Source organism: Poecilia reticulata, chromosome 12 (assembly GCF_904066995.2).
Source record: "Poecilia reticulata chromosome 12, P_reticulata-male-v2, whole genome shotgun sequence".
Taxonomy (NCBI): domain Eukaryota; kingdom Metazoa; phylum Chordata; class Actinopteri; order Cyprinodontiformes; family Poeciliidae; genus Poecilia; species Poecilia reticulata.
In genome coordinates, this window is record NC_088841.1 from 15,253,666 (window position 1) to 15,265,727 (window position 12,062).

The 12,062-nt window shown below is 37.6% G+C and overlaps 1 protein-coding gene across 1 annotated transcript in view; it reads right to left on the reverse strand.

Moving 5' to 3' along the window:
- The window catches only part of bmpr1bb (bone morphogenetic protein receptor, type IBb), a 52,060-nt gene that overhangs the window by 23,081 nt on the left and 16,917 nt on the right, over nucleotides 1-12,062 (reverse strand). Inside the window, exon 3 of the mRNA XM_008424250.3 lies at nucleotides 3,097-3,205. The gene's annotated coding sequence lies outside the window, so the exon portion shown is untranslated. The remainder of the gene's footprint in view (nucleotides 1-3,096; nucleotides 3,206-12,062) is intronic.

The following is a 12,062-nucleotide window of genomic DNA, read 5'->3' on the forward strand; positions in this document are numbered from 1 at the left end:
TACAAGTTGATGTTGTAAGCAGGACTAAAACTTTATTTTTAATTGAATGAATTTATGCAAGCACAATATCAAAACATAAAATTCCTGTAGGAATGAAGAAGAATGTAGCACCAAAGTGTAGCACCTTTATTAATTCTCTGTGTTTACTTGGAATTCAGCTGAATGAATATAAAAATATAAAAAATTAAAGCAGGAGTGCTGAGGAAAACTGTAGTTCATAGAGCCGTAGCTCCGAAGCCAAAGACACCAGCAGGGAAATCTACAGAACAACAATCCACTTGCTCACATGAGAAGACAGAGGTCCTGTTGAATATTCAAAATTCCCACAAAGCAGGGCAAATCACTCAGCTGAGATTGATGCTTTGAAGTCGCCAAGAAAGCTGAGTGGGACGAAGATCACCATTCATGAAGAGTGAAAAGGCCGTCACAGCAAGCTTCCCCCTCCTCCCTCACCCTGTCTAAGTTTCGCCCTCAGTCTGACTCACTGACTCTTTCTGCACAAAGTCAAGACGTCATATCCAAAGAGACAAAACAAGAAATCACTGCTATTGGATTATTTTCTCTGCCAATATCAATGTTTAAAGATACAACTTGAGGAGTGATCCAGGACTTTGTCTAAACCCTACATATACAATTTAGAACCTGGTTGACAAGTGTTTCAGATCGAAAGGATTTGAGACAAGATCTGACCCGTCTAAGGAAAAGCAGCAATATTTTAAACTTTGTGTTGCAGACAGGATAATAGCACCATGTACAAACTTGAATTTATAGCGCTCTGATTTGCACGATGATAGACAAGGTGCACCCAGTAATTACATATGTGGCACACACAGAAATAAATTATGTATGCCAAGTTGTAAATGTCGGAGAATGTGATTCACATAAAAACGTCAATTCATACAGCCTCCAACAAGTTGAGTAAACTAAACTCTAACAGAAAGCGAGCTTATGATTATGCTTAAGCTTCCTTATTCATTGAAAATGATTCCCCCTTAATCTCAAGTCAGTTTGATACTTTCTTTTTTTAAGTTTTTAGAAAATATTAAACTAAAACCAAGTGGAGGAGTTTAAAAACGTTTTGTTTACTGCTGACAAAGTAAAACAACAGCAAAAAAATCTTTATTAATTTTCTTGATTTTTGCTTAATACTGTATTCAGTATTAAATACTGAATGCATTCAGATACGTCGTGTGTGACTAACTTCAATTAAAACAAATTCCCGTCATTTTCCAAAAGATTTCTGTGAGATTTTTTCGTTAGGGTTATCTGCATTATAATCACATTTTATTTTATTTAAAAGTGAATAATTTGTGAGTTTTTCCCACATCTCTTCTTGATCGTGATTGATAAAAGTAGCAATTAAAAACATGTTTATTATGTCAAAAAATATAGCTTTGTCATGAGAATTAGCTTAAGCACTAATGTAATCAATTTATTAGGAGAACCCTTTATTATCTACTCTGCTAACAGTCAAAATTGCTAATCTCATGATCACGACAGTAGCAATACATGAGACCATTTCATTAAAACAGCCGTAACTCGACACAGACTTGCAGCTCAGACCTAAACAATGGGCACGACGACTACGAAACACTCACACAACGACCTCCATGTCAGCGCTTCAGAAATTCTCATTAATAAAGTGGCTTTCCTCGCTCCAGGCAAAACCAGCCAATGTTATTTCACCCTCTTTTTCTTGCTTCTGAACGGCTCTGTCATTGAGAGTTACTGGTCCATGCCTCACTGAGCTTCTACTAAATAAACCCTCTTGTTTTCATTGGTGGAGATGAATATCTATGAGTTTTGCCTCAGCTGATTTACTCAAAGCTCTGTTAACGTTTATTTTCTGCCCACTTTACTACACTAATACGGCATCAAGTATTTGAGTCTGTTTTGATTTTGCACAGACAGACTAACAGCTTGTAAAATCTCGTTGAAATAACAACAACAAGTAGAGAGGAGTCTAAGCTATTATAGCTTGTAACCATCAGTTACAAGCTGTATCGTGGTTTTAATCAATGAAAGAAACATTACAGTTGCATCACTCCATCACACTTTTGAAATTGCTTTAATGAAATGGCAGAAAGCGTTTGTTTTTTTTCTCTTCTTGTGTGGTGTGCAGAGTGCCCTTGTGTCCTTCACACCTTATAAACTAAACTTTTCCCCTTTCTAGAAAAAGACAAACTTGGCTGCTTCAACATTGTCACATGTACCAGAAAAATAAAGAGTTTTGCTTGGGACAGAGGCTCTGCCTTTAACTTACTTGCAGTTCTGAAAAAAGCAGAAGAGGATACCAGGCCTGTCAGTAAAACAGACCTTGCAATAGTCCCAGGTAAATTCACATCTTTACCTGGGAAAAGATCCGTACTTCCTTTTTTTTGTTTCAAATATTACCATTATATCTAGACCTTCTGTTTTGAAAGGAAGCAAATTTGTGACGATGTACTTATTAATCTCACTCTTGTTACTTTTTTTGTAAACTACGTAAATGGGATTAAAACTGTCCAAATCTCACCTATAATGCATTTAAATAAAATAGTAGACCCCCACGTACTCCCGGTTTAGTGTTTGAGGAAATTTTGTGTATTCGAAGATTTTTTTCATAAAATATTCCAGCTCAAAAAATCTGATATATTTGATTGTTTTCAGTAAATTGGTAAAAAAATAAAAATAATAAAAATGTGCTGCTTTAGATCCTAAAAAATATGTTTCTGACAGTAAGTCTTGAAGTGAGACTAGTGTAACCAAGTAATCCAGGTCTATTTATTAAATGGATTGCCTGCACTCTCAACACAGAAATCTTATTAAGCAGTGAGAACTGAAGATGTTTGATCATAAAGTGGATGTAATCCTCAAACTTGCCTTGTGGTATCCCATTGTAACACAGCGACTATGACATTCATACTGGGAGGTTGCACCACAACCCTCTATAAGAAGTGTTCATGCTTACTGGTGTGCAATAAAAAAAATGCATTTTTGTGTGTGAACAAGCATAAAAAAGCACTGTAACAACCAAATGACTAACCTTTAAGACAGAACATATTGTTTTTTTTTCTTTTCTGAATTACTTTAAGTAGATGGAGAGGTTTGACTTACTAAACTCGCGCATAAGCCAATGTGGAGAACATTACGCAGAGTCTGGCAAGTTGCAGAGAGGCTCCATTTGTGCGTGTCAAAAGTTCAAGCCCCCTTTCCGGTGCTCAACCTGCAAAAACAAAGAGTTTGCCTTATGTGAGCTATATGCCCCTGCACCACAAACAAGACTGATTGTTACAGAGTGACTCCACCTGTTTCTTACTCTAATTAGTCATGCTAGTCACTGAAGTGCTAAACCAGCAGGGATGGACTAAAACAGGATCAAAGGAATGAAACAAAGCCTTAAAAAAGTGTGGAATGTGCAAACATGTTAACTTGTGTGAGGAGAATGAGAGATGGACACAAAAATTAGACAAACATCAAGCAGACTGTTTAGAAATACAGTCTTCGTATCCAATCACACAAATGCTCCGACATTTATGAACGGCTGTGATGATTGGGAAAAAAATTTTTAAAGTCAAACTGCCACATTTCACACATAGGGATGGGTTGCTGGTGTCTATCTCAAACAGTTACTGGGCAGGTGGCAGGTTGCACCATGGACAGGTCGGCTCAATCACCGGACAGCATAGAGACAAAAAATCACGCACACAAACATTCAAATTTTTGCAATTTAGAGTAACCAATTAACCTGATACTCATGTTTTTGGACTGCAGCACCAGTGCATGGGAGGAACATGCAAACTCCATGCAGGAAGGATTTGAACCCAGGACCAGCAACAATGCCATCAGCTGCTCCATCATGCAGCTCATGTTGAAACATTTTCTGGAAAATAAAACCACTCTGCAAAAGTTCGGCTGGCGAGCTTTTACAGCTTGCCAGCAGAATAATGTAGTCAATGGAAAATTTTTTAGCACCTCTCAGCTATAATAATACTTTCAATCCTGTGGAGAACCATATAAATCAAAAGTAATGTCACATAAACAACCACACAATAAAGACTTCACAAGTACACAAGCAGGGCAATCTGCTGTAATGCCAGCACATTTGACATATCTATGAAAAAACATGTTATTTATAATGGCATCTGCACAGTGTAGCCATTCTCATACACTCCCCTCTTCTGGCTGTAGTGATGCATGAAGAGATGGATTCAGCCCAACCCTTGGAACAGCTACCGACTGTATTTATGCTCAGCTCTATGGACCGGTTGACACAGACAGGTGGGATTTAAGTGGCAAATTAACAACTCATAGATGCCCAGAATGAATCGGTCCATTAAGATCAACGCTCAAAACCTTTGTGATTAATGGTGTTTGGTCAGATTTCAGTTTTACTGCTTTATTATATAACAAGAAATGAATAGAAGGGGCTGGTGCACTGCCTCTTGTTGTAGTACCTGCTCTGTTTGATTGAGAGGGAATGCAGAGAGAGGAGTTGGTCGGGAGAGAGGGAGGGAGTCTTCTGTGCATATTTTCCATGTGTACCCACGCCTCTCCTTTAGCTGGTGCTGCTGAAAGCTCTTTTGTATGTCTGTGTGTAGTGTGAAGTCGAGGCACAGACCACAGACTGAGCAGTTACCAATAACATCTAAGTAATAATTCTGAGCTTACCTTAATAGCCGTTTTCATTGGAATTTTGCAAATGTAATGTAATATTTTTAAACTAATTTGCAGTTTCAGGACACAGCACTCTTTTTTATGTAAATGTTGCATCACAACAGAAAATCCCCTTTGCGCTTCTGAGAGATGAACTTAAAAAACTCATCGAGGAAAAAAAAAAAAAGTGGAGCACGGAGGAGAAATTATTTCACACACACACACACGAGGAGAAGTTATTATATCAATTTCACCATTTTGTAAAAACTGGCGTGTCTACAACGAGCCCCTGGGGTATTAGTGGTGGAATCATGAGTGGAGCGATAGTGCTATCAAGCACCAGTCAGAGCGTCTGACAGCCACTTAAAATAGTAAGTGAGGGTCACCGAGCACAAAGGAAGCCTTGTAGATACATTACAACATTGCATTTGCGACAGAGTTTAGCACGGTCATGTTTTTGGGTTTGAACGCTGTGAAGTGGAAAAATTAATACATACGTCTGCATTTTTATTTTCTTAGACATGTCTGTTTTATTTCCTTAGTAAGTATGCATGTAAGCAGTTTTCAAAGCACTCAGTGCAAAGAGCAGGTACATTTGAAAGGTCAGATAACGTAAGTGATAACCACAGAGTGCAAGAAAGGTTCAAAGTAGGCGTCTATGCATCAAGTTTTTTTTTTTTTTTTTACTTTCTATTACAGACTAAAGTTTTCCCCCTTGTGCTTACTTTTCCAATATATCTGCATGTGTGTGTCAAGACAGGATGTGGTTTTGACTGAAATGTATAAGACTGTTATGCAACTGTACAGCGGGGATCTTCTCTACTGGTCTCCCTCTGTGTCAGAGGCTTCAAACGCTTCAGGCCTTCAAAATAAAACATTCAAAGAAAAAGATTGATCTTTGTCAAAGATCAATCTTTGACAAAAGGGTAGAGAAAGAAAAGGGTTTCTCTACCCTTTTGTTAATAATTTCTATAGCAGCTGCCAGATGGTCGTATTATGGTTAGATGGTAATATTTGAGTTCCCTCATTTACCCATTAGTTCCAAATATCAGGCTGATGTGATATTCACATGTCCCATCCATATTCGAGTCATTTACCTCTCATTACTAGTCTACATGTGTACCATGTGTCGTTAACATGGATTTTTCCAAAGTGAGATTCTGAGAAGTTATTGGTAATAGTTGCATTATATGTAGAAGAAATGCGTCTTGTTGAAAAGTAAATAAATCCTCAAAGTGGTGAAAGGTTGACATGCTAATCAGACGTACACCACTTGCTTTAGCAAATTAAAATGACTCAAAATGAAATTTTTTATATCATTGGAATAATTAATAAATTTCATATACCAACAGTCAACTTCTCAAGAAACTTATTCGGGAGCTGATTTCATTAATGAAAAGTGTTCCTGTGTGGTTGAGTCTGCCAGTTATATTAATCTGCCAGATTCACCGTGTCTCACCAATCCACTCCAGCTTTGCCAAGAATGAAGTAAACCTTTAAATTTCAAATCATTCTGGCAGTCATGACATTTTGTCAGCAATACCGTGTTACTGTGCTCTTCAGATTACTGAGGTGTTTGAAAATAATACCTGCAGACACATAATCATCTGTTCTACCACATTAGGTGAGGTGGATTTAAACAAAGTACAGCTAGGCATTGCTCCAAATGTTTTTTTCTTTCTTGAAACTAAGAAAAAGATAAATGAGGAAAAGGTTACATTGATCCTGATAAAATCAAAGAAATTTATTTTATAACACAAGGTGATTAGTAATACCCATCTCCTATTGACTCATTCCACTGTTCACTCTTTTCCATTGCAAGTTGAACTTTAAATCAAAACTCTAACAGCAGCGAATTGCTATCCACAGTTAATTACCAACCACAATAGACATCCAGACCTGAATAACTGATGGATGACATGCAGATGAGCAGAACATATCTAATGGAACAACAACCCCTAAATGCCCTGTGATGGCTCTGGAGTATGTCTTCACATGCACGCTCATTGATTTTTGCAGACCTTTTAATAGGTCAGGAGTCAGGAGCAAACCTTTTGTCTGCATAATAAAATGTAGCTCCTTTCCAAAACAACAAGCGTTGACTGGTTCCTGTTGTACAGTAATGTTTGCCTCCATTTGAAGTATTCACAGGGCTGAACTCTCCCTCCTCCCTTTAGTCCCTCATCTTTTACACAAACAGATCGCACATACCCGTTTACCCTGTGAGAGGTTAAAGTGAGTGTTAAACCATCTGCCAACATGGCTGATGAGAAATACAGGGGCAAGGAAATCCTTTTTTTCAGGTTGGCAGGCTGACCCGTGACCTATTTGTCAGTTTTGGCACATTTTCCTTTGATTAGAAGATGTTCTTTAAAGGAAACCTTTACTTTAGCGAGAAAGAGAACTGAGTGTGTCCATTATCTGCATAACAAAACATGCAGGAAAAATGAACACCTAGTTTGTGGCTTTGACAAATTATTCACTGAAAATTTGATTTTCAGTGATCTGAAACATTTTACGCTTGATCACATAATTCAAAAGGACCTTTCTGCAGATCAACATATTTTGTTTTACAAGAAAAGGTTTGACCCCGCCTCTTGCCCGGTACGCTAGCTGGAGATAGGCACCAGCAACCCTCCCGGCCCCACTGAGGGACAAGGGTGAAAGAAAATGGATGGATGGATGGATGGAAGAAAAGGTTTGTTCTAAGCACCAGAATCCCTTAATTTAGAAATTATGAAAAACATATATAGCATTAGTATCAAAGCTTCCCTCAGAGAATATTAAAATATGTTAAAGTAAATGATAGAAAAAGAACCTCAAAAGATTAAACTGCCTGTGAGAGATGCGAAGCCACAGAGGCTCACATGAAATTATAGCACTATTAGGATAATTAATGTGTTTTGGTGTGAAAAACATGATTATTAAATTCACAAACTGGTGGAATTCACACAGACAAGCCTGCTGGAGTCTTTAAAAACTACCTGTAAATCTACAGGAATAAAATGTTTTATTTTTAACGAGATAAAAATAAAAGTACAGTTGGTGTACTTGCAGCCAGATATCTTATCATTAAAATGTCTGTTTTCTATCCTCTTTTCAGATATAAAGATATTTATTCAGGATTACAGCCCATGTAACTCTCTTTCCCTGGAGATCTGAGCGCATTAGATACGGAGCTATCAGCAGCCTTTCCCCTGACGTTGTTGTTTGCTCTCTTCCAATGATAGCGCAATGAAAACACAGGAAGCAGCTGGGAGAGCGCTGGGGCTGCGATCGATGCGTCCGTGTCCAACTGTGAGCTAGGTGAAGTCTTAACATCTTGCCCTCTTCACTTTCTCAACCGTCTGTTTCCGTCCTGTCAAGTCTCCTTCTGCCGCTAATGTGTCTGAATGCAGTGTCATCCAGTGCCGCCTCGCAGCAGTCGATAAGTACTGGAAATGCTACCCATCTCTGAAACATCACTCCTTCACTTACTGTAAGTGCACATCAGCGAGGGCAGCATCCCCGCACTGCTGACAGGGAGGAAGACAACACCAGCCAGATCATGCTGTGACTGAGCATCACCGGCTGCAGCCACAGACGAGGTTTTCACTGCTGAAATTGCAGACGACATAAAGAGCGACTGAACTGAGCTATGGCTTATCAAATTTGAGCTGGTGTTCCACATCATTTCCAGGAATAAAGGATTTCCTTCAAAAAGCAGATCCTATGGAGTAAAATCAAGATCAATTTCTTCTGTCATCCGACAACTCTATGCCTATTTTCCCTTTCTATGTTCTTTGTGTGACTAATGCATTAAGCTATTTAGAATGGTTATCACAACAACAGTCCAATAAACACAAAGGATCTTAATATTTTTCTTTGGATTCAGTTAAATTGCAGTCAATGGACTGCAATTTATACGTTTATATGTATTGAAAGTCTAAAAAATCAAATTTTAGAAAATTGGAGAAACATTTTCAATGGGGAACCAAGCTATAGGCAAACTAGACTACAACTATGCTGTGCTGGATTTGTCTTTAAGTTGGAACATGGATCATGGAGACAAATTGCAATTCTGACATTTTGTCTTCCTTATTCTTACTGCTGCTGGATGATTGATCAACTAACAACTTCTGGTATAATAAAAAAAAGTGGTGTGTTTTAGTAGCTGAGCCATAATTTTGAAGTAACTTGTTAAGATTAGGTTTTTTTTTTAAATGTTTGAATCAATAATCACACTTGTCACAATAACTACACATCCATGGATTCAGAGGATTTTGCAGCCCCACTCTTTACCAACTGATAAATCAAGTCAAAAGTGGTTCAAAAATCTAAATCTGAAGATTTTGAAGCAACCAAGTCCTGCAGGTTTTAAAATAAAAGCCCAGGAGGGGGAGGAAAATGTTAACTCCAATTGTGCTGCGGCTACAACAGACAAACGTATTAAAAGCACTGCTACAAGGAGCTCAGGTATAATTTTAGGTTTCAGAAATAAGGCATGTTCTTTTATGTTGTGTAATAATTGATTACTGTATGATACCCTGTCATTACAGACATAATCACAGAAAATTGTTTAATCATAGTAAAATACACAACCATTGCAGTCGCTGAGTTATCTGAAAGCATCAAAAACATTAAATATAAATAAAAAGTATTTTTACTTTTGTTCTTGTAGAAGTGAAAATAACAAGATCTATAAGTAAGACAATAATCAGGGTCCATTTTTTCAGATTGTCCCACTCTGAAGTCTGAAGAGCACGCTTTGACAACATCATCCTGTTTAAGAGCATTTAATCTGCGAGAGGCATTGTGTTGACATTTACTAACAGATTCTATTCAGGCTTTGCTAACAGATTTAAGTAATGCATCACAGGATTATGTAAATAGTTGTACCATAGGTGGTTATGCCAATCACTTTTGCTTTAAACATTTATATAGATGTCCGCAATTGATCACACGTAGGTCTGGTCATGCTGGGACATGCTTTGGAAGTCACTCAAGAAGCCATAAAATTTGCTCCATTTTTGTGTGCTTTGCATGCACTCTGCTAAATTTCTGTACAAGATTCAGGACCCACTTTGCACAAAGGTCATGAAAATGTTACGTCCAGAAGATACAAGCAATTTGTACCCATTTGGCATTAGATGGTAGCTGTCGTCTCTTGAATCATGAAAACAAAAGGCGTAAAAGTGACTAAGGAGAAGAAAATCAAGGTAAGTCTATTTACATATAGTACTTTACAGCAATAAGATATATCAGAGTGCTTTACATGGTAAAAACATTTAAAAAGAAATGTTACATTGGCAAAAATAAGGAGAAGTAATTAAAACATTGTAATTCAGAATAGATTTAATATGCTCCAGTTACTATATTAATCAAAGGCAACTCTTAACAAATTGGGTTTTAGTTACACTGAGTCAGTATAATGACTTCAGAATCATCTTCCTGGTTTAAGTGAGAACATCAAGAGCAGCGTTGTGGATCAGCTGCAGCTGTCTTATTTTTTTAGGAAAATCTGTGAAGACGCTGTTGAAGTAATAATGCAACTAAAGATAAACGAACACGAGTCATTTAATCCTGGAAATAGTCTTCAGATTATAGAACTTTGTAATTGTAAATATTTTATCATGAGAGCTCCTGCCCTTGACAAGAACTAGGCCCTAAATATTTACAACCAGCTTCTGACTCTGTCAGGGAAGAATCACATTTGGGATTCCATTTCTAAATAAGTGATGCAAACCTTTTAATGCATTGCTTCATCCTTTAAAATAAGGAATGACATATCTTTAAATGATTCATTTGAAGATTTTAAAAAAGTGCTGAAAGAATAACATATTACATTAATAAATTAATGTGTGTTTTACCATAGCGAATAGTTCATACTTCTGCTGTACTCCTACTTTAGCTCAGGCTGCTGAATGAGAACACTGAACTGTTGCCAAGTCTTCATAAACAATAAAACAGACATGTTGCAAAACATTTTCCACTTACCACAGAACATGAGTGGAGTCTCAAAAGTGTATTTCTTCATTTAATAATGACAGATTTCTAAATAGTTGATGAACTATTTATACTCAGCTCATATCTGATCTAACTTTGCCTTACAGAAATGATAAAATATTCCAAATAATATTTTGAGGTTCCTTCAGCCACCACTGTTGGGGGTAATTAATGGCGCCACGGGTCCTGTGAGAGTGGAACCAGCTGTGTGCTTTGTCTTGTCACCAGTCCCAGTCTGCTTGACACCTTCGGTGACATCCCTCTTTTCCAGAGCCAAAATTACAGTTGGAGAGCTCGTTTGTGGACCTTTTGTGCCCACCCTCAGAGAACAAACGCTAGTAAGACTCAACAACTTGCCCCCTTTGCCCAGCCCCAGAGCGCGCGGCAGTGCCCACTGCTGTAACTGGAGCAGGGGGAAAAACAGCTGCTCTGGCTCTATCCTGCATCTGCCACAACTGTGATTTGATGGAACAAAGCGGGAATGCAAGCACACGTTTGGACTCTCAAGTTCAGTCACACTCCAGCTATTGTCCATCTAGCTCTCAATGCAACTTTCTTTCCTTTGAGACACAGACACACACAGGGAATACTGATCTGTCATCAGACATCGCAAGGCTACATGTTTCTGGCCCCATATTTAGTTTTGTGATCAATGACCCATCATCATAAGTGTACAGTTGTAAATTTCCCTGGCGATTTAGATTTGATTTTCATTCAACCAAGAATTTTTCTCTACAGAGAGAAACATTTATCAAAAGATTTGTATTTATATTTTGCTAAAAGAAAAATGGCATAAAGAAAATGGTGAAAAACATAAGTGCAGTTAAATCATCAAAAATATAAGAAATAAATTGCTGACGTATTTCACTGCATGTGCAATAAATATATATTATGTGTTTCATTGCTGAATGAAATGACAAAGAATCGAACTTTCTCATGATGTCAAAACATTTTTTTGGTAAAGTCTATATATAGATTTTTTTCCATGAATGTTTTTGTAAGTTGTGCAATTAAAACAAAAGAAAGAAAAAGGGCAATCATTTTTATTTAGGGGAAGAAAATTTATTTATGATCTGTGCAATAAGAGCCTGCCTTTATAGAAACATATTTGTGCTAAGCGACATGTCTGTTTTTATTGTTGATCTGATGTGAACTGCAGCTCAATTCCTTTCATTTCATTTCACAAAGTTTGCACAGCACTGGTGTCTGAGACTTTACAACCAAAGACTTCACCTTCACTCAGCCAAATTCTCATTCACAGATCCTTCAATGCCTTTTGACACTCTGTGAATGAGGTGCTGATAGCTGCCTTTGGCAGCACACCTGAGCATTGCTTCCTCCCTGGCAGCCCAAGATCGAGAGGAATTTTATAGATTATTCAGCACTTTGGCTGACATAAGAATGTTTGCATATAATTTTGCAAAAGCAGCAAAGCTCGTCAC